The 25,875-nt window shown below is 45.4% G+C and overlaps 1 protein-coding gene across 1 annotated transcript in view; it reads left to right on the top strand.

The window, feature by feature from the left end:
• The window catches only part of TSHR (thyroid stimulating hormone receptor), a 672,050-nt gene that overhangs the window by 97,382 nt on the left and 548,793 nt on the right, over positions 1 to 25,875 (top strand). The window lies entirely within an intron of this gene.

Genomic DNA, 25,875 nt, shown 5'->3' with positions numbered 1-25,875 from the left:
AAGGTATATACATCAATTCCCAGTTCAAAGCAGAAAAAATATATGCCTGCAATTTTATTTTATATCCTGTCACAAAATAAATATACCCGAGAAATGCCAACAAAATGTAACTGAACTGCCACACGATTTACAAATGTGACATTCCTCAAACCTGCAAATCCCTAATATTAAACACTGGCAAAGATATACCCAGCATTGCCTGGGCTACAAAGTAACCAAACTATTTATATGGTTTTCCTCTTTATGCTGAGCACCAGACGACTGCCTCAGTCTGTTGTCTGGCTTGTCTCTGTTCTGGTGTGTCTTGCTGTCTCAGTGCTGCCTGTCTGCTTGCTTGTGCTTGCAGTCCTTGATGGCGTTGTTCAACTATCTCTGTTGCCCTGGCTGCCTCCTTATGCTGAGCATCAGACGACTTTCCAAAAGTAGATTGCCTCTTGCTTAGCATGATGATAGAATCACACGTTTGTTATTGTGCATGTATACTTCTTGAGTGCCGATATGACTAATTTCCCAGATTTTCTTGTATTCATTTTCCTGGATCACTTGTATTAATGTGTGTTGCACTGTTAGCTTGCATTATGGTCCTTTGTGGAGCGAAATAGGCATTAGTTATAATTGTATCCACCAGGGGTGCCACTTCAGCAATCTTAAATGAAGCAAAATAATTATTTCTTTAGATTTTATCCAGCAGGGGCGCCACTTTAGTAACTTTAAACCACACCATTACATTCCTTATGAAATTTTATCCTGTTAGATCCTTTTTGATCCCAATAGACAGCTACCCCTCAATTTCTTTAGCGGACAGACAGACAAACTTTAGTGGACAGACACTTTCAAAAATATCTCCTAGCTATACACATTCCGATTATCAAATGTCCCAACATTAGCCCAGATGATAATCCTGCACAACGATGACTACATTGAACAAATGAACACACAAAGAAATGTTAGTATAGATCCAGGCTCCACACTCTTAAAAGATTAGCAGTTTACAAAACCTTAGCATAGTCCTAGGTCATTACGACCCAGGCTTTAAGGGTTAACGCCGTCGTTAACCCTTAACGCCTGATTCCAATTTTAACGGCTGCTTTTAGCAGCCGTTAAAATCCATGGCGCTAAACCGCCTTGGTGCTGATTACGGCACCGTAATTTACGGTGCCGTAATTAGCACCTTCCCCACTCCCATTATGCCCTATGGGGCAAAAATGGGAATGGGGAAGGGTAAATGGGAAATGGGGATTTACCGCCCCACTCACCTTGGAATGGGGCGGTAAATCCGCCATCCACCATGGTGTAAACATAGTTTACACCATGGTGGTAAAGTTGGTGTACTTACCGCCTGGGTCGTAATGACCTCCCTAGTCTGACAACCTCCATATATACAACCCCAGCATACACATTTGCCAACCACAGAATAGTTTCAGTTTTACAATCATAGTATTTCCACTTACATATTGTATTCTTATACAGTATTCCCATATGCCCTATTGGCATTCAGTAATTGCAACAAACTCCATGATTAAAGGTCCAATGACAAAGTGCTGTCAAGAAGACCTGGCCAGAGACCCTCCAACTGCACCCCCAAACCCCCATCATCCTCAGTACATTTTGTGCATTAAAACAGTGCATGGCTGCAGTAGCCTCTACTCCTAGACTTTGGTGCACTGATGGGCCACCAATAATGTTGCCATGCCATGTCATTAGCCCCCCCCCAATAAAAGACTGTACATCTACTCCCTATGCAATGTCCCATCACAGTGGCAGAACAAGGGCATTGCCCATTACGAGTAGAACTTGTGGGGAGTTTTTTGTCGGTCTTGTGTGGGGTGGACTACTGTGTGTCCCATTGAGAATTGTGCAAGTTCTATCGAACAGGCATGATAATGCTACGTATCATGCAAAACGACAGTGCATATCTGGAAAATGCAAAAAGCTGCATGACTGTTGATTATGAGAATACATAGCCATGTATACAATACACCGAGCATACCCCTCAGTGCCTTGCTGATGCTGCTTGTAACTCGAGGTGAACTTCCAGCGATGGCTACTAGGTGGCGTTGTGGACCATCTTACTTTCATATTTCAGGCGAAAGGTTTTTTTAAACCTTTTTAAACCTACCAGAACTTTCTTGGTGTATTGCATACATGCCCTAATGCTCCAATCACAAGGCTATCGGGACTATATTGCACTGATGACCCCTAATAAGAGTGAAACTATGTATGTAGTTGTCCTAACAGCCTAGAAAAAGTCTGTCTTGGGTATGTATAAAGTGCCACTGCCCGATAAATCAAAGACAACTTCCTGCAGAAAAAGGTTTACGTTTGGGCCAATTTGCATTCCCACAATGCCTTGCTGATGTGGCTTGGAGCTGTAGGTGAACGCCAGCAATGGCTACTAGGTGGTGCATTGTGGAATGTGTGACTTGGCTCCAACGAACTATTTTACTTTCACATTTCAGTTGAAAGGGTTTTTCTAACCACCATAACGTTCTTGGTGTATTATATTACGCTGCTGGCGGTACCGGCCATGTAGTTATGGTTAAGTTGCTCAACCCATAGGAAGAGCACTTTCTGGATGGCTTATAATTTTGCCCCCCTGGACGAATCGTCACAAAACTTTGCAAAAAAAATATGTGGCCCCATGAGATTAATTCATGTGAAGTTTGGTGAGGTTTCTTCCAGGGGGGCAAAGTTATGGGGGTGGTCCCAAAATGTGTGGTTTTTTCCATAGATGCATTGGAAAAAGGAATCTGCTCATGCCTACAGCCAAAACCCCGGGACAGATTTTCACCAGATTTGCAGCAGAAGCAGCGGCTTGATCCCAAAAGTGTGCTTTTGTAAATTTGGTGGAAATCCGTCCTGATTTTTTTTTTTACAATGGCAAAGAATTAGCTAAACAAATTTTGAAATCTGGATTCGGTCCGCAGACTCACTTCCCTGTTCGGTCCGCGGATAGACCTCGGATTGGTCCAGAGAGCGGCGTGATATCTCGGAACATTTGTCGCGCCTGCTATTGGATGGTGAAAAGCATGAGGAGCGTCATATTTTTTGAATTGCCCGCCATGTGGGATTCACGGACAGCACCCGTTGTCCGCGAAAATTGCAGTAAAAACATATTAAAAAACACATTTCACTTGTCAAACTAATTAAACAACCTCTGCAGAGGTGAGGGGTGATGAGGACGGGATGGGATATGGCCATAAAAAGCCAAGAAATTTACAGCTTTTCATTTCCAATTCTGCAAACGGTTCGGGGCAGCCCTGTAATGTTCACGAACATCTCAGTGTATAGGCGCGTTATAAATGCCATATCATATCATATCATATACATATTTTTGCATTACAGGGTTGGTGAAAAGTATTTTTTGGATGGCGTATAACTTTGGTGTTACTCAATAAAACTGTATGAAATTTTGTTTTAGATGTGACCTCGAATGGTTGTACAAGGTTTGGCACTGTTTTGTCAAGAGGGAACAAAATTAGACGGGGGTCTCAAAATATTTGAAAGGCTTCTAAGTTTGGTGCTGTTTGGGGGTGCTGTTGCACGGTGACAGGAACGGCTGCGGCCTGACAGAGCTCTAGCGTGGGCTCACGTATCCTTGAAAATATATCCTGCTTCCTAGGGATGAAATCCCTACTACACAATGAGATTTGAGAGCCGGGACCCCTGGCGAGCCCTGGATGGAGTCCTGACACCTGGGGCCACTGCTGTCCACACCACAAGCCTGTACCATGCTCCCCGCCCTGGGACTCAAAGGCGCAGTACTGGAGAGCAAGCGCCCCTGGGCTACAACGGTGGGGAGAACGAGTGATGGAGCTGTGAGGCGGTGAGTGCTGTGTTTTTGCGGGCCGCGCGGACCAACAGTCTGCTCCGTCACCTCCCGATCATTGCCCGGCGGGGGCCTACATCCATCCTCCAGCCCCTCACGGAAACTCTGTGGGCAGGGCCCATCATCGCGCTCCAGACTCTCGTGCCCTCTCCTGGGCCGCCACTGAGGTGAACCACGGGGGTCGCTCACAGGCTGCAACATCAGGCTCGCTGGGCACACAACCTGGTGACACTTCCCTTTGGGATCAGGCCGGGTGCAGGAGGGACAAATAAGTTACCCAGCAAGTGCGGCAGCAATAAATAGCAGTAGTACCAGCTGGGGGCGCCTTCGAGGGACACAAGTCAAGATACCGACTCGGATACACACGCCCCATCTGCCCCACACAGCAGGACAGAGACGTGATTACCGCTCTGGATTGATATGGGCCTACTGCCATTTTGAGGCATTCTACAACATGCAGAGATGGGGCGGGATCACCTTGGTAATAACACCATGATGAACCTAAATAATCATGCAAACATGGACCTATTTGCAAGGCCTGACCCTCCAACCACCTCCTCCCCTGTCCCTGGCCACTTTCAACTCGACGTTGCTGCTCTGAACCAGACACCAGAGGCACTGAAGAACAGCACCAATACACTGGGCATGAAAATCGACACACTCACTTGTAAAGTCAACTTATCTGCGGTACAGATAAACTGTGTAGCTGCATGACAGAGGCTGAGACCAGAATGGGGGATAATGAGGTCAAAATATCCATCTTGCAACGAGAGGTTATCCACCTACAACAGACCGTGAAGAAAATAGCGGTTAAAAATTATGACCTTGAAGGTCGATCTCGGCGCAACTATATACACATCCTAGGGATACCAGAGTTCACCCCCATAGAGCAAGTGGAGCAATTTGTAGAGAAGCTGCTAATGGACATTTTGGAGGACCCCCCGATCTCAAAAATGTTCTTAGTGGAGCGTGCACACCACTCCTTGGCAACCAGTGCCCCTTGGGGGCATCAGAGCGCCCCATTATTTGCATGCATTTTCAACTATCGTGATAGAGACACCCTTCTCAAAGCGGCCAGGGAGCGGGGCGAACTCTGCTGGGGCTCTGCAATAATCCACCTGTTTCCCCGATTTTAGCCCAACGGTGCATGAACAAAGGACAATTTTTCAAACTGCAAAGTACGCCCTGATATGCAAAGGCGTCCGCTATGTGATACTGTTCCCTGCCAAACATCGCTTGGTACACAACGGGAAAGCAATCTTCTTCACTACCCCTCAAGCAGCAGAGCGGTTTGCGACCGAACAACCTAGCCCCCATGGCTCCCCAGGGCACTCTCCCTGATGACATGAGATCCAGCTCTCTGTTTTTACGACCATACTGACAGCCTCTCTGATGGTAGCAGTCCTGCATGTTATACTCTCTGGCCTAGAGGCTCCTAGGTCCCCAGCGGATAAATCTACTTGAACTTGGTGAGCCTGCCACTACTGGAGTCTGTTGGCCGCCTGTAGCACCCTGATCCCCCAGACACTGCAGACGCTAGGTGTTTCAGCTGTAGTCTAAGAATGGGGATCAAGCCGATATGTTGTGGTTTCTGGTGTGGGTGGGTGTGGGAGTTGGGGTAATTAAGGGAGGGAAATGGGACAGGATGGTAAACCGGGATGTTGGTGGTTCTAGCATGGGTGGGGAGTGGTAAGGGTTGTTGGTTAATGTTTACGGTGCCTACACGTTTGTACAATTCGTTTGCAGATTCATAAGTGTTATAGACATGTGTTTTGCTGCGGCGGGGTGGAATCTATATACTTGTAGTGTTGCGATTTTTCATTGCCAATCTCTACTGTGAGTGACCATGGTGGGTGAATCACTAAATGTAATGTCCTGGAACATTAGAGGGGGCAAAACACAAAATTCCGAATGGTGATCAACCGTGCTAAATTGCATGCGGGTAATGTGCTCTGCTTACAAGAGACACGCCTCCCTGTCGATGGCCCACTCCCACTTGCCAGGGGCTGTGGGATACAAAGATATAGATCCTTCACAGTCCAGAGGGGTTGCAATATATATACACCAGTCATTGAGGTTTCGATTGCATGACAAAATATGTGACCCGGAGGGCCGCTACATCTTTCTTGCCAGGTAATGTTCAGGGTTTAGAACTATTTTCATTAAGGTATATGCTCCTAATGTGGACTTGCCTGACATTTTTCAGAATTGTTCTGCAACGATACATACATTTTCTGCATGTGAAGTAATATGTGTGGGTGATTTTAATTTTGCTGTGTCCCTGGACCTAGACCGATCTATAACACCACAAAATACTTTATCCAAAGCTGCCACTGCTTGGGGAGATATAGCCAAATCATTTGGACTGGTGGATGTGTGGAGATACACCTAACACAAGGGAGTTTTTGTTCTATTCAGGGGCCCATGGAAGTGCATCTAGGATAGACTACATAATGTTAACCGCCTCTTTGGTTAAGACTACACAATTTGCCAGGATGCTGCCAAGGACGCTCTCTGACCATTCCTTGATAGTTGCCTCCATTTTCATTCCTGATACGGAGTTACACCCTCTGCGTTGGCACTTCCTCCCCCGTGCTCTGGAAGATGAGGTATCCCAGTCTGGGATCCGGGAAGGCGGCCTGGAATATTTCCAAATTAACGCAGACTCAGTCCAGACTTCAGAACAGTGTGGGAGTCCGTTAAGGTCTTCCTAAGGGGCTGCTGAATTCCTGGGAAGGTGGGGTTCTTTAATCCTTGAGAGGGTCCATCCGCAGCTTGGAGAAAGATATTAAGGACCTGGAACATAGGCAGAGCCAGGGGAGGGATCCACAGGCAGAGAAATTGATATCCCATAAGAGTCTTGATCACCTAGAAATGGCGAGCAGGGAGGATAGCGTTTTGGGGGATCCGATTCTGGATACAAAATATGCCAAGGGAGGTAGGCCCATTCGCACCCTTGCTTGGGCGATCCACAATGATAGGGACTGGGAGGGAATAGTAGAGGTCTCTGACGCTAGCGTGTACCTAGTTTGTGATACCAGTGTGATCAATAAGGTCTTTCAGGACTATTATAATACACTATATTCATCACAATTGAAGGTTTCTCCAGAAGGAATGAGGTCATATCTGGACTGGATCGCCCTAGGTTGGTTAGATCCCGCAAATGCAGACCTGATGAATACACCTCCAACGGTTGATGAGATTTGTAGGTTCATCCACGATCTCCCTAGTGGTAAAGACCCCGAAGATGGTATCTCTGCCGAATACGCCATCATCCTTGCCCCACACCTTAGCTGTATGTATGAAGTCTATGTCTGTGGGCCTTCTCCCTGAATCCACCAGGATGGCAGTGGTTACTCTCCTGCTAAAACCTGATAAAGATCCTACCAATTGCATGTCCTATGGGCCTCGGTCCCTTATAAATACAGATTATAAAATTATGGCAACATTAGTAGCTGATAGACTCCTCCCCATATGAACGCCCTAGTCCTCCCTGACCAGCCAAGGTTTATTCCAGGCAGGTCTACAAAAAAAACCTGAGGAGGTTATTCTCACTAATACACAACCTCAATCACAAGGTACCCATAGTAGTCCCAGCCCTGGACACAGAAAAGGCATTCGACTCAGTGGAGTGGCTTTTTCTATTTGAAATCCTCAGTAGAACCGGTTTGGGGCCACAGTATATGCAAAGGATTTGATTGCTTTAATCGGCCACTCAAGCCACTATATTGACGAATATGTTAATTTCAGATAGCATTTTTCCACCTAGAGGTTCCAGACAGGGTTGTCTGTTCTCTCCCATCCTGTTTGCACTGACGTTCATACACCTTGCATGTGGCATCAGGGAGTTCCACTCACATAGAGGGGTGCACATTTTCTCACATACTTCAACCATTTCCCTCTACGTGGATTACAACCTATTGTATATCAAAACCCCAAAACAAAATGTGCAACCCCTGGTGCAGGAAATGCCATTATTTGGTGGGTTTAAAGGGTTGCGAATCAATTAGTCCAAATCAGAAATCCTACCCATAACTTCTACAGCACTCCTGATAGACGTTGGTACAGATTTTCGGTGGTGTCCTGTGGGAATTAGGTTCTTAGACATAAGAGTCTCCACCTCCCCATCTAAACTGTTTAAAGACAACTATCTTGTAGCCCTTGAACATTTGGAGTGCAGTGTCACTTTTTGGATTCGCCTCCCCTATCATAAGCTGCACGACTAGCGTTGGCCTAGATGATTGTGGTCCGCAAGATGCTGTATATTTTTAATAATGTCCCTCCTACCTGGTTCTGGAAATGCACCTGGTCATTGCTATATAGATTAGTATGGGCGGGGGACAAGCAAGGGTCGCACTAGATACACTGACCCCACCATACACCGTGGGAGGGCTGGATTATCTGGACCTATATGGTTGCTATCTCCCCTCCAAGATACAATATGCTACATGGTGGTGGCACCCTACGGTGTATCTACAGCATATTAAACTTGCGAGAGCTACCACCCGACCGTACGACATGAAGGGCATGCTGTGGGGAATCCCTAGGTGCCTCCAGATGGATGAGATTCAGCCTATTGACGTTACCCACTATGCATGGGATCAGGCCACCTCTGGTACCAACACAGGAACAGTCTTTCACGTTGACTATGCTCTGTATGCAGTTCATGGGCTCCCACTCACTTGGGAGCAGATGTTTAGAACACAGTTTGAGAAATAAGGGGTCCACTCCCTGGGCGATTTAGCACAGGATGGTGAGTTTATTCAGTGGGAGGAACTCAAGAGACAAGGCCCCTGGATGCTGGTCACCACGCTGTCATACTTTAGATTATGAGAAACCCTTTGTGGCATCTGGGTCGGGTTCTCCCAGTCACCTTCTCCCTCACTGCTGGCCCAGTTTGTGACCAACCAACCCCCTGCACTGAAGGATGTGGTCTCAGCATTATACAAGCTTATCAAATCCTTGTGGCCAACCTGCCCAGGATCGTTTAGGGCTAGATGGGACAGGGCACTGGTACATCCCCATCGGAGGCCCAGTGGCAGGTGATCTGTGGGATGACCCGGAAGATCTCTTAATTCTAGGTCCTGCTTGACAAACTTTAAATGTATACACCAGTCTTATTATTCACCTGCTCAACTTCAAATACTACCTCAAGAGAGCATACACTTGCCCCAGAAGTCATTTTGACACAGCCGGCTATATGCAAGGAGCTGGCCAATTCTGCTGCAGTCTCTTGCCCCCTTCCAGGCCCTCTGCACAGCCCTGGCTTCTTATTTCATCTCTAAAACCCAGGACATCCTGTCCACCCTCTCGCCTCTCCTCCTCCTCCTCCCTCTACTCTCTCCTCTACCTCTGCCCCCTCTGTGGCCACCTCTCCTCCCTTTCTCTCTCTTCCTTTTCTCTGTTCTTCCCTGAACAGGTTTCTAGACAAGTCTAATATATGAAAGTCTTGCCAAAACAGGTTCTTCCCTGTTCTTCCAAAACCATCAAGGACCACATTGACACCCTCACTTCTGCCCTATTTGACTTCTGCAACCACTCCTTCGCAACTGGAGCCTTCCCTTCTCCCCCTGGAGCACTCTCTTGTGCATCCTCCTCTCAAGAAAACCTCAGCCGACCCCTCTTGCCCGGCTAACTATCGCCCAATCTCCATCACTCCTTTCCTCTGCAAACTCGTGGAAAAGCTGCCCATCTCCCATGGCCACCCCATGAAATCATTACCCACCCTTATTTGTGACCATAGTAGGACAAGGTATTGGAATTGTATGCTGGACTTATTTCCACAACCTCGCAGCAATGGCTGGCCCACAATCCACATGCCTTGAGAAAGACCATAGAGAGTCGAATTACATGTTGGCTGAGTTCTAACAATAAATATAGCACCAACAATGGTTTTCAAGACTACTTTATTATGACAACAGTTACTTATTGAATGATCCAGTGCTAAGGTGAACAGAGCTCACTCTTATATTACAAACTGAACACTTGAAGAAGGAAGGGCACCGTCACAAAAGTACCTCATCACCAGCAGCAGGGTGATCTGTTTAAAGTACTAGATGAAGCACAGTGATGTACCCATTCTTCCACCCTGCAATTGCTTGAAAGTAGTGTACTCTGATTTGATTATTGGGGCATGCAGCATTTCCAAACCCTAGGTTTGGATGGGAAGACATATTTTGCTTGTGGCTAGAGCCTGAAGTGATGTACTAAATGACAACAAACCTGTGCGAGGGGCATCAGCAAGGACCTAAGAGGATGCTTTTTCAAATCAGTCCTGTGTTTTATTTTTTTGAAAGTGTGGAAACGCAAGTACAATAAATATTGATATGACTTTTCTGCCGTGGGCAGTGGCACAAAAAATTAGTGATGTACGTTTGGTGCATGGGCAATGGGCCTGGCCCTCAGCAAGGACAAATGCCTACTTTGATTTAGTTATTGGGGCATGCAGCATGGACCAAAGCTGTAGGTTTAAATGGGAGAAAAGAAATCGCCTTGCTACTGCAGCCCGGAGGGCTGGACGGGATTGCAGGAAAGTTGCTGGCACGCAGCATGGCTGAAGCTGTAGGTTAAAATGGGGAAAAAGAATCTACCTGTGGGTACAGACCGGAGTGCTGGACAGGATTGTAGCAAAGTTGTGCTATGAGCATAAGCAAGGACATGAAAGGACGCTTTTGGAAATCTGACCTGTGTTTTACTTTTTTGAAATTGTTGAAACGCAAGTACAAAAAAATGTGATATAACTATTCTGCCGTGGGAAAGGGCCTGGACTTCGGCAAGGACAAATGTCTAATCTGATTTGCCTATTGGGGTATGTGCTGCTGATAACAGAGCACATAAGTATGTGTTGCAAAAAATATGTTTGTTAAGGGAGGTTTATAGTTCTTTCATATGTGTTAAAACTGGAATTATTAATAACTTATATACAGTGATGTAACATTATGAAACATTTTCACTCATAAAAACCTATTCAATTGACAGAAAGAACTCTGTTAAAGGAACGTTATGGTTAAGAAGTACCCCACCTTTGGGACTCCTCTGCCCCAGCAGTTAGCTAGTGGCCTCCCACCTTGTGATTCTTTGGCACTTTCCTCTGGGGCTCACATGAGTAATTGCCTATCTGTACTGCCCCTTTTATTTATGCACTTCTGTCACTGCAAAATGCATATGTGCATTTATAGAAGAACTATGCACAATGTTTTGGTATACGTATGGGAAATGTAGATGTAAAAGATTTGTGTTATTTAAGTGTTTGGTGGATATATGTGTGAATGGTTTAAAGCAGGCAATGAGGGAGTGTTACAAACATAACAGTACACAGAGTTGAAGGGCTGTCTTGTGTGATGGCGTGCATGTACAATTCAGGTTTTCTAATAAGGCATGGTCTAGACAGGGGAATGCGGAGACTGTGGATAGTTATAAACGGCAACGGATTATGGTGTTTATTGTATACTAGAGAGAAGTATTTTGGACAGAATTATTTTTCTGTGCTTTTTTCTTTTTCTCTAGTATAAAATTGTGCATTATTTCAATTAGCATAGTCAAACATGCTAATGGGATTGTTCGAGAATCTTAATGAATCAGACTACTTTACTGAAATATGTAAAGTGATGGAGTCTATAAGCTTATTTTTTAAGTTCTATTTTTTAACTGTGAAAGGTAGTTCCTAAAGGAACCTTTAAAACATTTCTTTTTTTTTTGCAGGATAGGCCAGAAAGTCAGGTGTGGGGGGAGAGGGAAGGGCACCAACCACACATATGGAGGGGCAGGTGGACAGGGGAAAATGTGCATGTGTTACATTTAAGGTAGAGGGCAGTGTTTTTCATGCTCCTTGATTACAGCTTCAAAAGCACTTTGAAATTGTTCCCCCCTGCAGAGTGATGTGTTTCAGTATATACAGAGTACTGTTGTTTTTGAAAGATATGCATCAACAGCCTATTTCATTGCTTGCAAGGTTTCTGGTGGGATTTTGTGTCTCACAGAAGTAGGCTGTGTGGTTACAGCATTGGTTAAGGAAGATGAGGTAGAGGAAGATGGCCTACTATATCCAGCCTACCTGAGAGCATTGCAGTGGTTGGATTTGGTGTGGCACCACATGAAGGTGGTCCCGTAGGAGTACTGCCCAGGTTGTCCGCGACTGAGTACAACATTGCACTCAGTGCATTTCACTTTGGTAGCTTTATTCTTTCGTACATTTCCAACAGTGGCAAATAACCGCCACACTCATGATTCTCTCTGGCTGCTAGAGGTAGGCACATCCTCCGAAGTTCTGAGAGTTTAGGGCTGTGATTGACGTTTTCCAGTCCGGCTTTAGACCAAGCCGGGGCCCTTAGACTATTTTGGTCTCAATGCTGGACGATCTGACGCTTATTGCAGATCAGGGTGGAGTGGCGGCTCTGATCCTTTTGGATCTGTCGGCCGCATTTGATACCATTGATCATGCCATCCTGTCAGCTGCTGGTATATCGGGCCACGACCTCTCATGGTTTCGTTCTTTTTTATCTGACTGGTCCCAGCGGCTACTACTTCAACCTTTTTTTTCCACAGTTGCATCCTTGTTGTGTGGGGTTCCGCAAGGCTCGGCCTTGTCTCCCATATTGTTTAATAGCTATATTCAGCCCCTGATCTTCTCTCACACCTTTAGATGCTTCTTGTACGATGATGATACTCAGATATTGGTTAGGTTGATTTACTCTATACTGCCAATGCCACCCAGCTGTGAGATTGCTTAGCAGCCGTGGGATGCTGGATGAGCGTAAATTGGCTGAAACTAAATGGAGATAAGACAGAGGTTATGGTGGTGGGTGCTGACACTGTCCCGTCTCTCTGTACTCCTTCTTTTTGGGCCGTCTGCGTTGGGCCTCTTTTTCTGCGGCGGTACTGACGGTTAAGAAACTAGGTGTTAAATTATCTGCATCTCTTTCTATGTCCTCTCAGACCGGTTCTGTCTGTCAAGCTGCACACTTTCAACTGAAAATACTCAAGAAGGTTTTGCCTTTTATTCCATTTCATCTACGCTCCCCCGTGGTCACTGCTCTGGTTCTTAGCATAATTGACTACTGCAACTCTATACCTGGCTCAGCCTGATTATTTAGTACATCGCCTTCAGGTGCTTCAGAATCCTGCGTCTTGCCTTGCCACTGGTATTTCGTTTCCGGAGCATATCTCGCCTGCTTGCAGGTCTCTTCACTGGCTCCCAGTGGCTAAGTGTGTGGTTTTTAAATCCCTTTGTTTGATGCATAGGGCTTTTTACTCTGTGGAACCCGGAGTATTTGCAGTCTAAATTTCATCCTTATACTCCTGCCTGGCCTCAGCGTTCTGCGGACCACTCCCTTTTGGCTGTCCCCAGAGACTGACGTGCTAGAATTGGTGGCCGTTCTTTCTCGGTCAGAGTGGTCATGCTATGGAATGCCCTTCCAGCTGCCATGCGTGCCTGTCCGATTCATGTGCATTTCCGGAAAGCTCTGAAAACCCTATTTTTTAGCTTCTTCCTCTGCAATACTTTTGTTTTCAGTCATAGCGCCAAGTTGCCTCATTTGGTGTTGGTTGCGCTGTACCTCGGTATGAAAATCTTTAACATAACATAACATAACATAACATACTCTACCTCATCTTCTTGCTTTCTTCTTTGTCTTTTGAAGTACTGCGTTTATTTTGTTGTGAAGGTCCTCCTGCGGGTACTGGTGGCAGCACTTGGAGATGAGGGTTGGCAATAGCTGATGCCATTTCAAAGATAAATAGCAATTTAACTAATATACTTCCAAGTATGTGCTGTGTGCTGGATTGTTAATGGATAATGAGTAAGAAGAGGTGTAGGAGCCGTGCAAAGGTACATTTTGAGCTTCAAAGTTCTTAGATAAGCTGCAAAATGCATGTCAGAACATTTTGCGAAGCACGGACCCGTTCGCAAAGTGCAGACACGTTCACGGACACGTCATCATGCCGCCCGCATGGTCACGTAACACTGTCTGAAAAGTCTGTAATGACGTCAGATGTTCGCGAACGTCAGCGAACACAAAAACAGTGGAAAAAGTTGCAAAAAGGATATAGAAGTGTTAAAAATTATGCTGGAAGGTAAGGGATGGTAGAGTTTTAAAGTAGCATTTTCTAAATTGGAGAAAAATGTTGCTGTATAGGAGTAAGCATGATATTAGTAAGTTGTAGCAAATTAGGGTCCACTGGTAAAAACCTAGGAAATTCACTGAAAATACTTTGTTAAAGGGACGTTATGGTTAAGTTGCACTAACAAAAACCCATGAAATTTAATTGTTTGCTCCCTAACACACGCCTTGATAAAGACCTCTGTGGGGTCGAAACACGTTTCAGCTTTTGTGTGTTAATAAACCACCTCTAAAACCCCAAACCAAAGTGACAAGACTTCTCATTTTTACTTGATCAACTCAACCTCATCTGATAAACTACATCATTAGATCTCCAGCGCCCAGGTGTACGCACGCGGTTCTTACAAACAAATCCTCAGATCAGGGCTAGGCAAAAAGGCTAAAATTCACTATGCGGAGAAATTGGCGAATTCTGCACAAAATCCACTTGCTGACTGTTTTGCTGCCTGAAATTTCATTTTTTGAACTGGTTTATGCCCTAAATGTCATGCTACTAGGGAGGCAATAACGTTTTCACTACCGAACTGGATAAAATTTCAGGCAAAACCATCAGGAGAAAATAAAAACGATTTTGGATGGAAAAATGAAATCCAAAAATTGAGGATAAAAAAAAAATATGCGGGCTGGTGAAGGGAATCGGGAGATGAATCTCGCCTGTTTTGCTTTGCTGGTGGTAATTTCACCCACCCCTACTTGTAATATGTCTGTTGGTGAAGAAATATCCCTTTTATGGATGCAGCAATGAAAGCACTTTTTTGTTTGTAAACACTTGAAAAACTGTGCACTATTGTTTCATCGATGCAAATTCTTTGTGGGAATTCACTCTTGCGGAAATTGCCTTGTGGCGGTAAATTAGGCAAGTATATGTTGAGGGGTAGGGATATGGGTGGGTGGGTAAATAGGGGGTGTGTTCTATGGCATCCCTCCTTAAAGAAAATGCCACGAGGTTATTTCAGCCAAGTAATTTACCAACAAGTAATTGACTTTAATGAAACCATGTAGAACCGGGACAGCACTGTTCACTTAATTTATTGTGAATCATTTGTGATTTCGGTCTGAAATGATCGTAATAATTGGATGACCTATAGCGGGACGGCCACACTTTTTCTTCTGGCCGGATCACCTCGTTTGCTGTTGAGGGCACTCTATTCTGGTCAAGCGCTCGGTTAATTAGGATTGAATCCTATGAGTCTAGCCCTGGTGTGGGTCTAGCCCTGGTGTGGGTCTTAACTTTCATGCCAGACTAAGTAAAATGGTCTCCTCAGCTGTTCCTTTCTGTCCTCGACCCTAATCACTTTTCTTTTCCTCTTTACTGACATTTCCAGCAATAGGGGGTTTCTCAGGGCCGCTGTTGCAGACATGTTTTCAAAAATAAAAAAAAAAACCTGTTGCATCTGTGCCCTAAATACCAGCAATAGGCACGTACTCTTTCCTCTCCCCTTCCAAACCTAACGCTGCGTTTAGCTCAGGGGTCTGAAACCTTTGGGCTCTCCAGATGTTTTGCACTGCAACTTGTATCGACCCCACCCACAGTGTGTAGGCAATGGTAGGGCATCATGGGAGTTGTATTCCAAAAACTCTGGGAAACTAAGGGCCTGATTCACAGAACGTTTTCCTACGGGATTGCGCCATTATAAAACACTTGCACGAATCAGGCCCTCAGTTTGCCGATCCTGGATTTAAACCATGGAGACAGGTATTAACAGACAACAGAGGCCACCTGTTCGGGAGCGCAAGTGACCAAATACCAGTGGGCGTTAACAGCCAAGCCAATAACTGGCAAGGGTTCAGTTGAGGTGAGGTGTCACAGTGCCGGCTGCTTCAGCCTGCAGCCAGCAGCATTTCCGCTGCCACTGGAGCACTTAATTTAAGCCGTGATGATCTTTTCAGATTCCTTTCTTCTGAACAAGCAGGAAGTGTGTATGGTAGCATGGTTGTTTGGCACACTGCTGTTTACCATGTAAGAGCAATAAAAACAATGTATTTCCGCTTCAGAGCACTGAAATTGTAATTGGTTATTTATAAACCTGAGGTTTCTGGACCCGGGGATGGAACCTGTGTTGCTCTGCATCCTTTTGTTTCCAAGGGGAGCGTGTAACCCCTGAGCTATCCTCCAGAATAGCAGAAGCCATTATTATCCCACAGAGTGGTACTCATTTTATCGACCTCAGAAAAGATGAAAGGCTGAGGTGACCCTGCCAGGATTTGAACCCGCCACAGCAGACTGCACACAAATATCAGGGGCGAGCTCTTAGCTCACTGTGCTATCTGGCCAGCAATCCATTGCCATGTTTTCCCTTATTTTATACCACAAAACGTATTTCTAATTCACCGCATTAAACCCCTGAAAATATTTCTTGCAACACATTACAAAATGCATAGTATGTGGGTTTTTTTGTTGCATTGATTGTATGTATCAAGAGTTGGAATAACACTTGCTTTAGAGGGAGAAAGCGACCAACTATTGAAGGAATGGCGGCCAGGCCATGTATTATAAGGAATAAAATACCCTCTACCGCATCTCCAAAAGGATATTGCAAGCCTCCCTGGAGTGCCATGATCTGATAAAGAGATTCTGCCTCTAACCACGTTGCACTATTTGGTCACGAAACTCCTCAATGGCTTGCAAAATCCTCATCATCTACGGTAAGGGGTGTTTTTTCCCATCTGAATGTCTCTTCTACTATCTTCCGCCTTTAATTGCTCATCATTGCTGAGTGCTTTGAAACACTTGCCTGTGTATAGGCACTATATAAATAAGCAATTCCATACCAGCCCTACTGTGACAAGACCACATAGACCAAGAAGAAGCCTAACCCACGACTAGATACTCAACCCGAGAAGATGTAGTAATGAGGCTCAAGCATCGGTATCCAAAAATCACAGCTGATGGATAAAATCTATCAGCAAGAAGAAGAAGACGAGAGGATACCATACCATCATCTCTGTTTCTAGATTGTCTAAGTAGATTTGTAATTGTTGGCATGAAAGCTCCCTGAAGAGGCCGCAAGTCACTCCGAGGAGCTATGCACAACTCTTTGAAAATACCTAGAAACACAGCGTCTCAATGTTAAAAGAATACAAGTCTGGAAAGTGTTGCATGGTCTGCATGTTACACAGGTGGCATGCAGATTTCTGGCAGCGTGCATTAACACATCTGTTAATGGACTGCATTTCACTGCTCAAATTAGTGAATGCATTTTTTCTGCTCTAATTTTGACTACCCTCATCCCCTTTCATTCTAATGGAACTGGACTGAAATGCTGAAGGAGCTAATGAAGGGACAGGCTAAGGGCGTTTCTTGTCATATGCTTCATGTGTAACATGCATGATAGAACATGCTGAGCCACCCACTGATGTGTTCCTACAGTCCCCCTCTATCCCTGCACTGGAATGACTGGGTCATCCCCCTACCTCGGGATGACACCCTGTGTTTGCTATTTTGGTCACAGTGCCCAGAATTAAGAGCCTGGGAGCAGGAGGAGCCAGCTTCCCATACCTAGCAGCCCACCAATGGAATGCTCCGCCACCACACCTAACAGCGGATGACTCACACACGGCCTTCCGCAAAGCTGTGAAAACGCTGCTCTCCACCACATCCTTGCAACTCTGTGACCTATGTGGGGAAGGTATACTCCCTGTCTATCCAGACTGCGTACATATATCATGTTTACATGTGTATATATATATGTGTGTAACCTGTACTCCTCCCATGTAACTAAGCTTCTCACAAGTAACAGCGCCTCGAAGCCCCAGGGCTGTCTGTGTGCTATGCAAATGTAAAAATAAATAAATAAATTACCAAGCAATGCTCATTTACCTTTGTACTGGCAGCTGACATGCCACCTCTCTCATGCTTCGAAAGGAGCCCTATGGCGCCCCTCTTTGCCCATCTCTTTAATGTCAAATCTGATTTCTTATCTATTGTATGTTTTCTTTGTGATCCTCCCTGCATATAAATATAATGCTGGTCCATTCATTTATAATAATAATAATGTGTTTTTTATATAGCGCTTTAATCTAAAGCGCTTTACATAGGATATGTTTACATACGTTACATTTTCTTTAGTCTAACCAACCTGTAGTTGTGAACAGAAGCACACTATACAACCATCCGAAACGCAGTTACCGTAACAGTAACTGTTTTTCGGATGGTTGCATATTTTTCTTCTGTTCACTTCATGAACTCAGAATGCAGTGTATTAATGCTTCATTTAATTGCATCACAATAATAATAATAATGACAATCATTTTGCATTTATGTAGTGCTACGAACCCTCAGGCATCTGAGCGCTGCTTATTATTACCCACAGTGTGTGGTGCTCATTTATCGACCTCGGAAAGGATGAAAGGCTGAGTTTGGCCCTGCTGGGATTCGAACCTGCATTGGCAAGCTCAGATGTCAAAGTGAGTGCTCTACTGGCTGTGCTATCTGACTAGATCATTGTGCAGAACTTCTCTAAGGAGAATTTTGAATTAGGGGAGGGCAAAGTCTGCCATCTATTGCAAAACAAATGTTATCCGCCTTTACATCAAATTAACTTTGGGGATAGGGAAGACGTCCGTGGTTATGATGTGTGTAAAACCTCCACTTCTATCCCCAAGGCTTCATTATAATGTTGCCAGTCCGGAAACACGGGTGCCGTTAAGCTCACCGGCACCCTTGTGTCCGGACTGACAAACTACAAGTCTGCCTGCTGGAACCGCTGTGCCCGACAGGTCTGACCCTGCCGGTTGCAGCGGCCACAGTAGGCAGATTTGTCACAGGAGAACTGGCACCATTGCTAACGTTGCCGGTCCAATGGGACTCTATGGGAATGCGGATTAACAAATGTAACGGCGTCTGACTTTCCGGCCACTGGATTTGTAATAGCCCGGTGGCACAGGGAAGTCAGGCGCCGGTCAATTATTATGGGTCCGGCAGCAACCCGCTGGTAGCACCGGAAGGGTTACCGCCGGACCCGTAATGAGACCCAAAGTAATTAATGGAAGGGTGGGAATCCTTCCTGATCTCCCCTCTCTTCTATCAACATACCAGTGTTTTTTTTTTTTTTAAATCATCCCTTGGGTCCACTGTGGTGGGCTGGACCTGGGGTTCAGATTTGAAGCAAACCATAGTGCTGGATTCAGAGCTGCGGGCTTACACCAAAATGTTATGCAAGTGTCTAGGGATTATGGGAGTTCGGTGTCTGATGCATGCCATGGCTTTATTCAGCCTAGGTGTGTTTTCTTCAACTGCAAATGTCCCTCTCATTTAAAAATCATCCATATCAAGAGTTTCTATAACCCTACTGCCACATAACAGGGTACGTCGCAATCATATCACTCGCCACTGGTGTGATAATTGGCTCTTGGTGCATTTGGAAGAGTGCTCTGTGCCGGTAGACCATGCAGGCGATGAGTGACTTTCTATCCCTGGTCAGTAGCTTGCAACGTTTCAGTCCTGTGAAGGTATTGCGACACTAAACCAGGAACCAATATACTCTGTGGAATTCTCCTGCCCCTCCTGTTGGGATGATGTTGTGTTCAATTTTAGCGTAGGGAATGGTTGCTTAGCAACCTGCTGCAGTGCCCTTGTATGTCTTCGGTTATGTGGCATTGTGTGCCTAGGTAAATCAGGCCTAGCTTGGGTGAGCGCGTTTGCCCTCCTGCCAGGCAGAGTTGGTCTGTTAGGCAAAGCTCCTTCTGTCTCTGGGGCCTAATCCGATAATGAACTTGGGGTTATTAGGAGACTTATAAAAATTACAATTGTAGGTACATTTTGAAGTTGCTGTGGGTTTAATAAGTCTTGACAGAAAAGAACCGTAAAGTCTGGTCTGCCTTTCCTTCATTATATTGTCTAAATTGTATTTTGCGTTAAAAGTTTTTTTAAGCTGTTTGCTTTAAGTGCGCCTTGCGTGACTGCCTCCGAAGAACCTCCACGGATCTAAGAGAAGATCATGGAAAGGGTGAAGTCTTATCACCTGAACCCGGCTTCTTCATAGACCACGTCTGGGCCCTCATCTACCAAGCGAGATGAAGGACTCTAGGCCAGCTCCAGGCAGACAGCATTGAGTAGGCTGCTGATCACATGACCAGGCCCTGCCACTCAGTAGCTCCGCCCACCACCTATTTAATTAGTCCTCCTTAGGCATCCTAATCACAGGTGTCCTCAGCAAAGGATGGGCGAACACAAGGACCTCACCTGTTTGTGCCTGTACTGGCCTAATAGGGTCATGGGCCTGGCCCGATAAAACTGCTTTTCACCTACAAACTAATTCCTACTACTGCTACTCAACAAAATATATCACCATGCGTCTCCTCCCTCCACCGCCCATCCCTATTCTCACTAGGTTTCGAATGGCCAAGTACCCTGGGAATCTCTGGCAAGCTACCTTAGCGAACCTCATCGATACTGCGCTTACCTCCATCCAACACCCACGGACCACATGCACACGCCGTCTCATTTTGATCAATGTTCGCTCAGTAGTCACTCACACTGGAGAGATCGCTGACCTCATCTCGGACAGCAACCTTGATGGTCTGTTCATCACCGAAACATGATTTACCCCATCCTCAAAATGCCATGTAAAGGAATTGGGAACAGGCGAAATAGCGCAGTATTTTGAACCTGGCAGAAGTGACAACAAAATACGACTATGATAAGTGGACATAGACCGCTTGGCAATCTCGCACAAACATTGTGAAGCGAATATACAGCAGCCATTTGAAAGAAAATTGAACAGAACTACACATACAACAATGGTGTGGTTTCAACACTAATGGTTGAGGGTGACCATGGGCGATAATTCCAGATGGACCTTGAAGGATTTTGGAAGATGGGTTATTTTAGTTCACCGGTTGAAATATAAGCTTCCCACTCATCAAGAAGTTTATTACAAGGTTGTGAATAAGTTTAGCCACTGAGGAATGTTCAGCACGAAAGGGCTGTATTGGGACAGAAACATGTAGGGCAACACATGAGTGTTGATATTTGTATGTGTACTATAGTACACTCAGGTTCCAAGAACACTATGCGGGCATAATTGTTGTCTTGGTGCTGTTTCCAAATGTGTATTTTACATGCCATATGTGAATATTACATGCCATATGTGAATATCACATGACATGTAAGAATTTTTGTATTGATGTATGCATACTAGAAAGTAATTGATCCAATGATGGCGTGGACTGCAAACATTTTTAAATGAATCACAATATTTTTGCATATATATTATATGTACAATAAAGTATCTTACATATTTTTTCATGAAACCATAACTGGTGATAATCGAGGTCCAGCATTTCAGGACTGTCTCCCAGTTAACTTAGACAAGAGAGTAGAGAGTGACCATTTCAACAGCCTTCCTTCCTTGTTATTTTATTACGCCTCCCCTCATGTTTTCGACATCCGCCTACCTCATGGCTACTGCATCCAACATGCCGACTGGCTAGGAAGGGAAGGAGGCCGAGTGGCAATCATCCACCACAGCGATTGGCCATGCTCCATCATCCCCTCTCCCAGAACAAGCACCTTTGAATCTCTAGCCTGCCGGTTCCCTCTATCACAAGGAATCCATCACCTTCCACCTCATCTACAGACCACCTCACAGGAGTGACTCTTTCCTTGCAGACATCTCCAGCGTACTCTCCACTGCCAAATTAGCACATTCTAAGGGAGTCTTTCTTGGTGATTTTAACATCCCAGAGTCACAGGCTGACAACCACACTCGAAGCATGCGGTTCACACTGACGGCTTCCATGGACCTTAAGCAAATTGTGCCCCCCCCCAACACAACAAATGCAACACCCTAGACATAGTCTTCACATCATACCCCTGACTCGCCTGTGCAGACCCTATCCCACTTGACTTGTCTCACCATGCTGCCATCCCATTATCAGTCCCCCACTCGACTACGGCTCACAAAGGTCAGGCTAAATGCCCTCTCATGCAATGCTGCTCATTTAAAACCTTCCCGGTCAATGATCTGGAAGCAAACTTTGCAGACTTCCCCACCACAGGGAATGCCTCGTTCTCCTGGAAGTATTCAACAACTCTGCTATGAAACTTGTGGACAGTCATGCCACCCTAAAATCCAGCCTGCCAAAGATCAAGCCATCTGCCCCATGGTAAACCCCTGAGCTAGCCTCCAACAAATGCTCAATCAGAGCCCCAGAGAAACAGTGGCGCAAAACACCATAACTCCGGAGACCTCACCAACCTCAAATCTCTCCGCGCAAACTGTAGGACTCTGGTTACCAAGGCCAAAGCTGCTTACTACTCCACCACCATTGCGCCAGCCTCCAACAGGAGCAAAGCCGTCTTTGAAGCAGTAAAGCATTGTACCAAACCCTCAACCAACAACCATGTACCAGCAAATCTGGAAAAATGCAATGGAATCAGCACATTTTTTATTGAAAAAATATACAAAAATGATAGACCATCGAAACAACCTCTCACAGCATTAGCATCCCCTGCACACCGGCATGCACACTGCCCTTCTGGACTGAATTCTCTCCTCTTTCCCCTGGATCTCTTAAAAAGTATTGCCTCCCTCAAACCTACCTCTTACCCTGACAATATAATTCTTCCCTCATCATTAAACAATTGACAGGCCCAGCGCTCAGTGCATTTCTCAGCATCATCAATGTCTCCCTCGCAGAAGGATAATTTCCGGACACCGTCAAACTGGTCTCAGATGGCCTCTTTTGAAAGATCCAACCCTAGATCCAGATGATCTAGCCAACTACCGGCCCATTACAGACCTTCCGTTTGTAGAGGAGTTCCCAAATGCAGCCCGCATTCCAACCGTCCATTTTGAAGTACCAGGGACGTTCACGCCGAAATATGTGACGTATGATGAGCAAATAAACCAGCAGAGAGCCTCAGTGGGGCTCTGTCCAGTACCTATCAAAAGAACAGCACCTATTGAAGTACCCATACCCAGAAAACCATGGACAGTAAAATCATATCAACAAATGAAATGAAATGAAGATTGTCTAAGTACAGTCCCTGAAGAAACCAAAAATGTCTTACTGGAAGACGAATGGTGACGTCACGAGAACCCAGATTGACTCATATACAGAAGATATGACGACCAGAGAATGACATAAAGAGACGATAAACGCAATGGGCCAGGGATATCGTGAACCTAAAGTGAAAGGACGATATCAAATGCAAGAAGCTTAAGCCATGAGCATGATGAAGATATTCAACGAGTTTACGCATGCACATATGCTTGGCACCGCAAGAAAGCTAGGAAAATCGTGCGGCTTGCTATGCTTAGTAGAAAGATATTGTGGCAAGTGCCACCTACACATATCTACCTCAAAGGAATCATGTTATATAAGTATATTTCCACTTTGCACAAGAAGCAGAATCAACCCAAAAGTTACTAAAGGCCACACGAGGAAAGCTTCATATTTAGCAAAATTGAGAATAAGCGGCAGAAACGAAACTCAGCAGAGGCAACTCGTGCCAGTAAAACCAAGGTCATATCAGTAGAATAGACGAACAGTAGCTACAATTAATTGAAGCTAAGAACAGAAGATCCTGCTTCAGAAAGGTCAAGATAAGAAACTGAAGGCAGGTGGTGGGTGAAACGAAAATCAAATACATGAATTACATGAAGAAGAGGCAAATTCACGGTGTCTAAATCACGACCAGCCGAGCAAGGAGAAGTTAGACCTTCGCACCTACGCATGGTAGCAGGCCAGGCGAAGATATCAGAACTTTTCCAGACAGGAGATGCAGTCTCAAGGCCAACTGCAGTGAAATAATTGACACATGGCCACTAAAGTGATGATTGAATGTGACAATAATTGGAGGAAGGCCAGGGAAGCTAAGGGGTACCCTGCACCTAGCTGACCATTCTGCGTGCTGCTAAGCAAAGTGAAAAAGTATGAGTGGGGTTGGTGCCAACCCAATCACAAGGGACCAAGTAATCTAGTGTCCTATAGTTAGTAGAACCAATAGGGCGTCTTACTTTTAGTGACGTCTACAGTAGCCATTTCCAAGGACGGGCTTAGATGCCCCACATGACAGTGTTTACCCAATCCCTTATTCCGTTACCATATACATATATAGTACCTATATTAAAGTTAACTTTTCTGAACCAATAGAAGTGCATGCCAACTTTTAAGTGTTACACGTCAATGATGACAAGTTTTCAGTATAAATGTTATGTCTTTTATGAAGTTCGTTGGAGTTGAGAAGCGAGAGAGAAGGTCACGCATCCGCTGATATTCATGAGACTCTCCGTTTTTTGTACTTGTCATTAAAGAGAATCCCTTTGCCAAACCCTCGAGTTGTCATTATTGATTTGGTGTTGGAGTATTAATCTGCACCCCCATCCATCTCAAGGGTGCTGCTATCTTGTCTTAAAGTGCTTCTGGGCAAACCCTGACTCTATGGGTCGGTTGGGGCTCCCGGAGCACACTTTTATTGGCAAAATCTTGGGAAAAGTGGTTGACACACAGCTACTCTTCAGAATTTAACACTCCACCTCCTTAATGACTATCAGTCAAAGTTCCGTCCAAATGTAGCATCTAGACAGCCACCATCCAGGTGGTGGATGATACCCTCCAAATCATAAATATGGTGCACTCATGCCTCGTTGTTGTCCTTTACCTCTCGGCTGCATTCGACACCGTCGACCACCGCATCCTTCTCTCCCTCCTTGCTGACAGGATGGGATTCTCTGGCACTGTCCTGAATTGGTTTACCTCCTACCTCTCAGGCAGACACCAGGCTGTCCAGATGAACTTATTGCGCTCTATCCGACTCCAAGTCTCCTGCAGAGTCCCCCAAAGCTCCATCCTCTCACCAATCCCTATTTACCCGACTCCAGGTCTCCTGTAGAGTCCCCCAAGGCTCCATCCTCTCACCAATACTTTTTAACCTTTACGTGAAGCCTTTTGGCACTCTCCTTGAAAATCCCAATATCGCATCCTCCAAATACGCAGACCGTACTCAGTTGTAAAGGAGAGTAAATAGCGCAAACCACACAGCCAAGAAGGCCCAAATAGCATGGCTCAGAATCTCTACCCTTCCAAAAAATCGAACGCTTCATCCCGCCCAGGACTTCGGGACCATAGTGCAGGCCCTTGTGCTCTCACACATCAATGGGGAAAATGCTCTCCTGACAGGGCTCCCAGCTGCTCACGTGGCTCTCTTAAAAGCAGTCCATCGTGCTGCAGCACGACTTATTACAGGAAGATAAAAATTTGACGAATGACCCCATCCAACGCGAACTACATTGGTTTCCACTCTAAGCCAGGATACTCTTCAAGACTGCACGTATGAACTACAAAGCAGTCACGAGAAGCACACGAATGTACCTGGTGGCTAAGCTCCACATATCTGGTTGCACACGCACCATGCGCAGCAAATTGGCCAAATGGCTTGAATCACAACCTCAAATAATCCTTCTCTTGTCATGCACTCACCCTCTGGGATTCGATCCCGGGGTCAGATCGGAATGCCCCCACAATTCTTCAATTTCGCAACATCTCTCAAAACATGGTGCTTTCAACAACACCTGACCAAGGACTAATACCAATGGACGTGCACACTCATGAACAGAACTGACAGTACTGCACTACCGTTAAAATGTGGCAGCCCAAATTCCGTCTCCCCACACCCTGTATAGCGCTCCGTTGCTCTCGAGCTAGGTCTGTGCTTTAAACAATAAAAGTAAAAAATAAAAAATATCCCTGCATACTCCGAGACATTTTCCCTTAGCACTGCTTCCCACACAGCGTGACATCAATTGTCCTCTCCTGACTAGACTATGCAAACTCCCTCTGTGCGTTGAGACCATACCAATGGTGAAAGGCGCTACACAAATGCCCATTACATTGTGTTCATCTACGACCCAAAGAGCCCGCGTGCAGCTTATTTATTGTTTGCTTGTTAGGTGCTTATTCAGTAAGAATATGGTGTTTTTT

Source organism: Ambystoma mexicanum, chromosome 14, assembly GCF_040938575.1.
Source record: "Ambystoma mexicanum isolate Mex_15411 chromosome 14, UKY_AmexF1_1, whole genome shotgun sequence".
Taxonomy (NCBI): Eukaryota; Metazoa; Chordata; class Amphibia; order Caudata; family Ambystomatidae; genus Ambystoma; species Ambystoma mexicanum.
The sequence above is the reverse complement of the archived record's forward strand: the minus strand, read 5'-3'. Positions and strand labels throughout refer to the sequence as shown.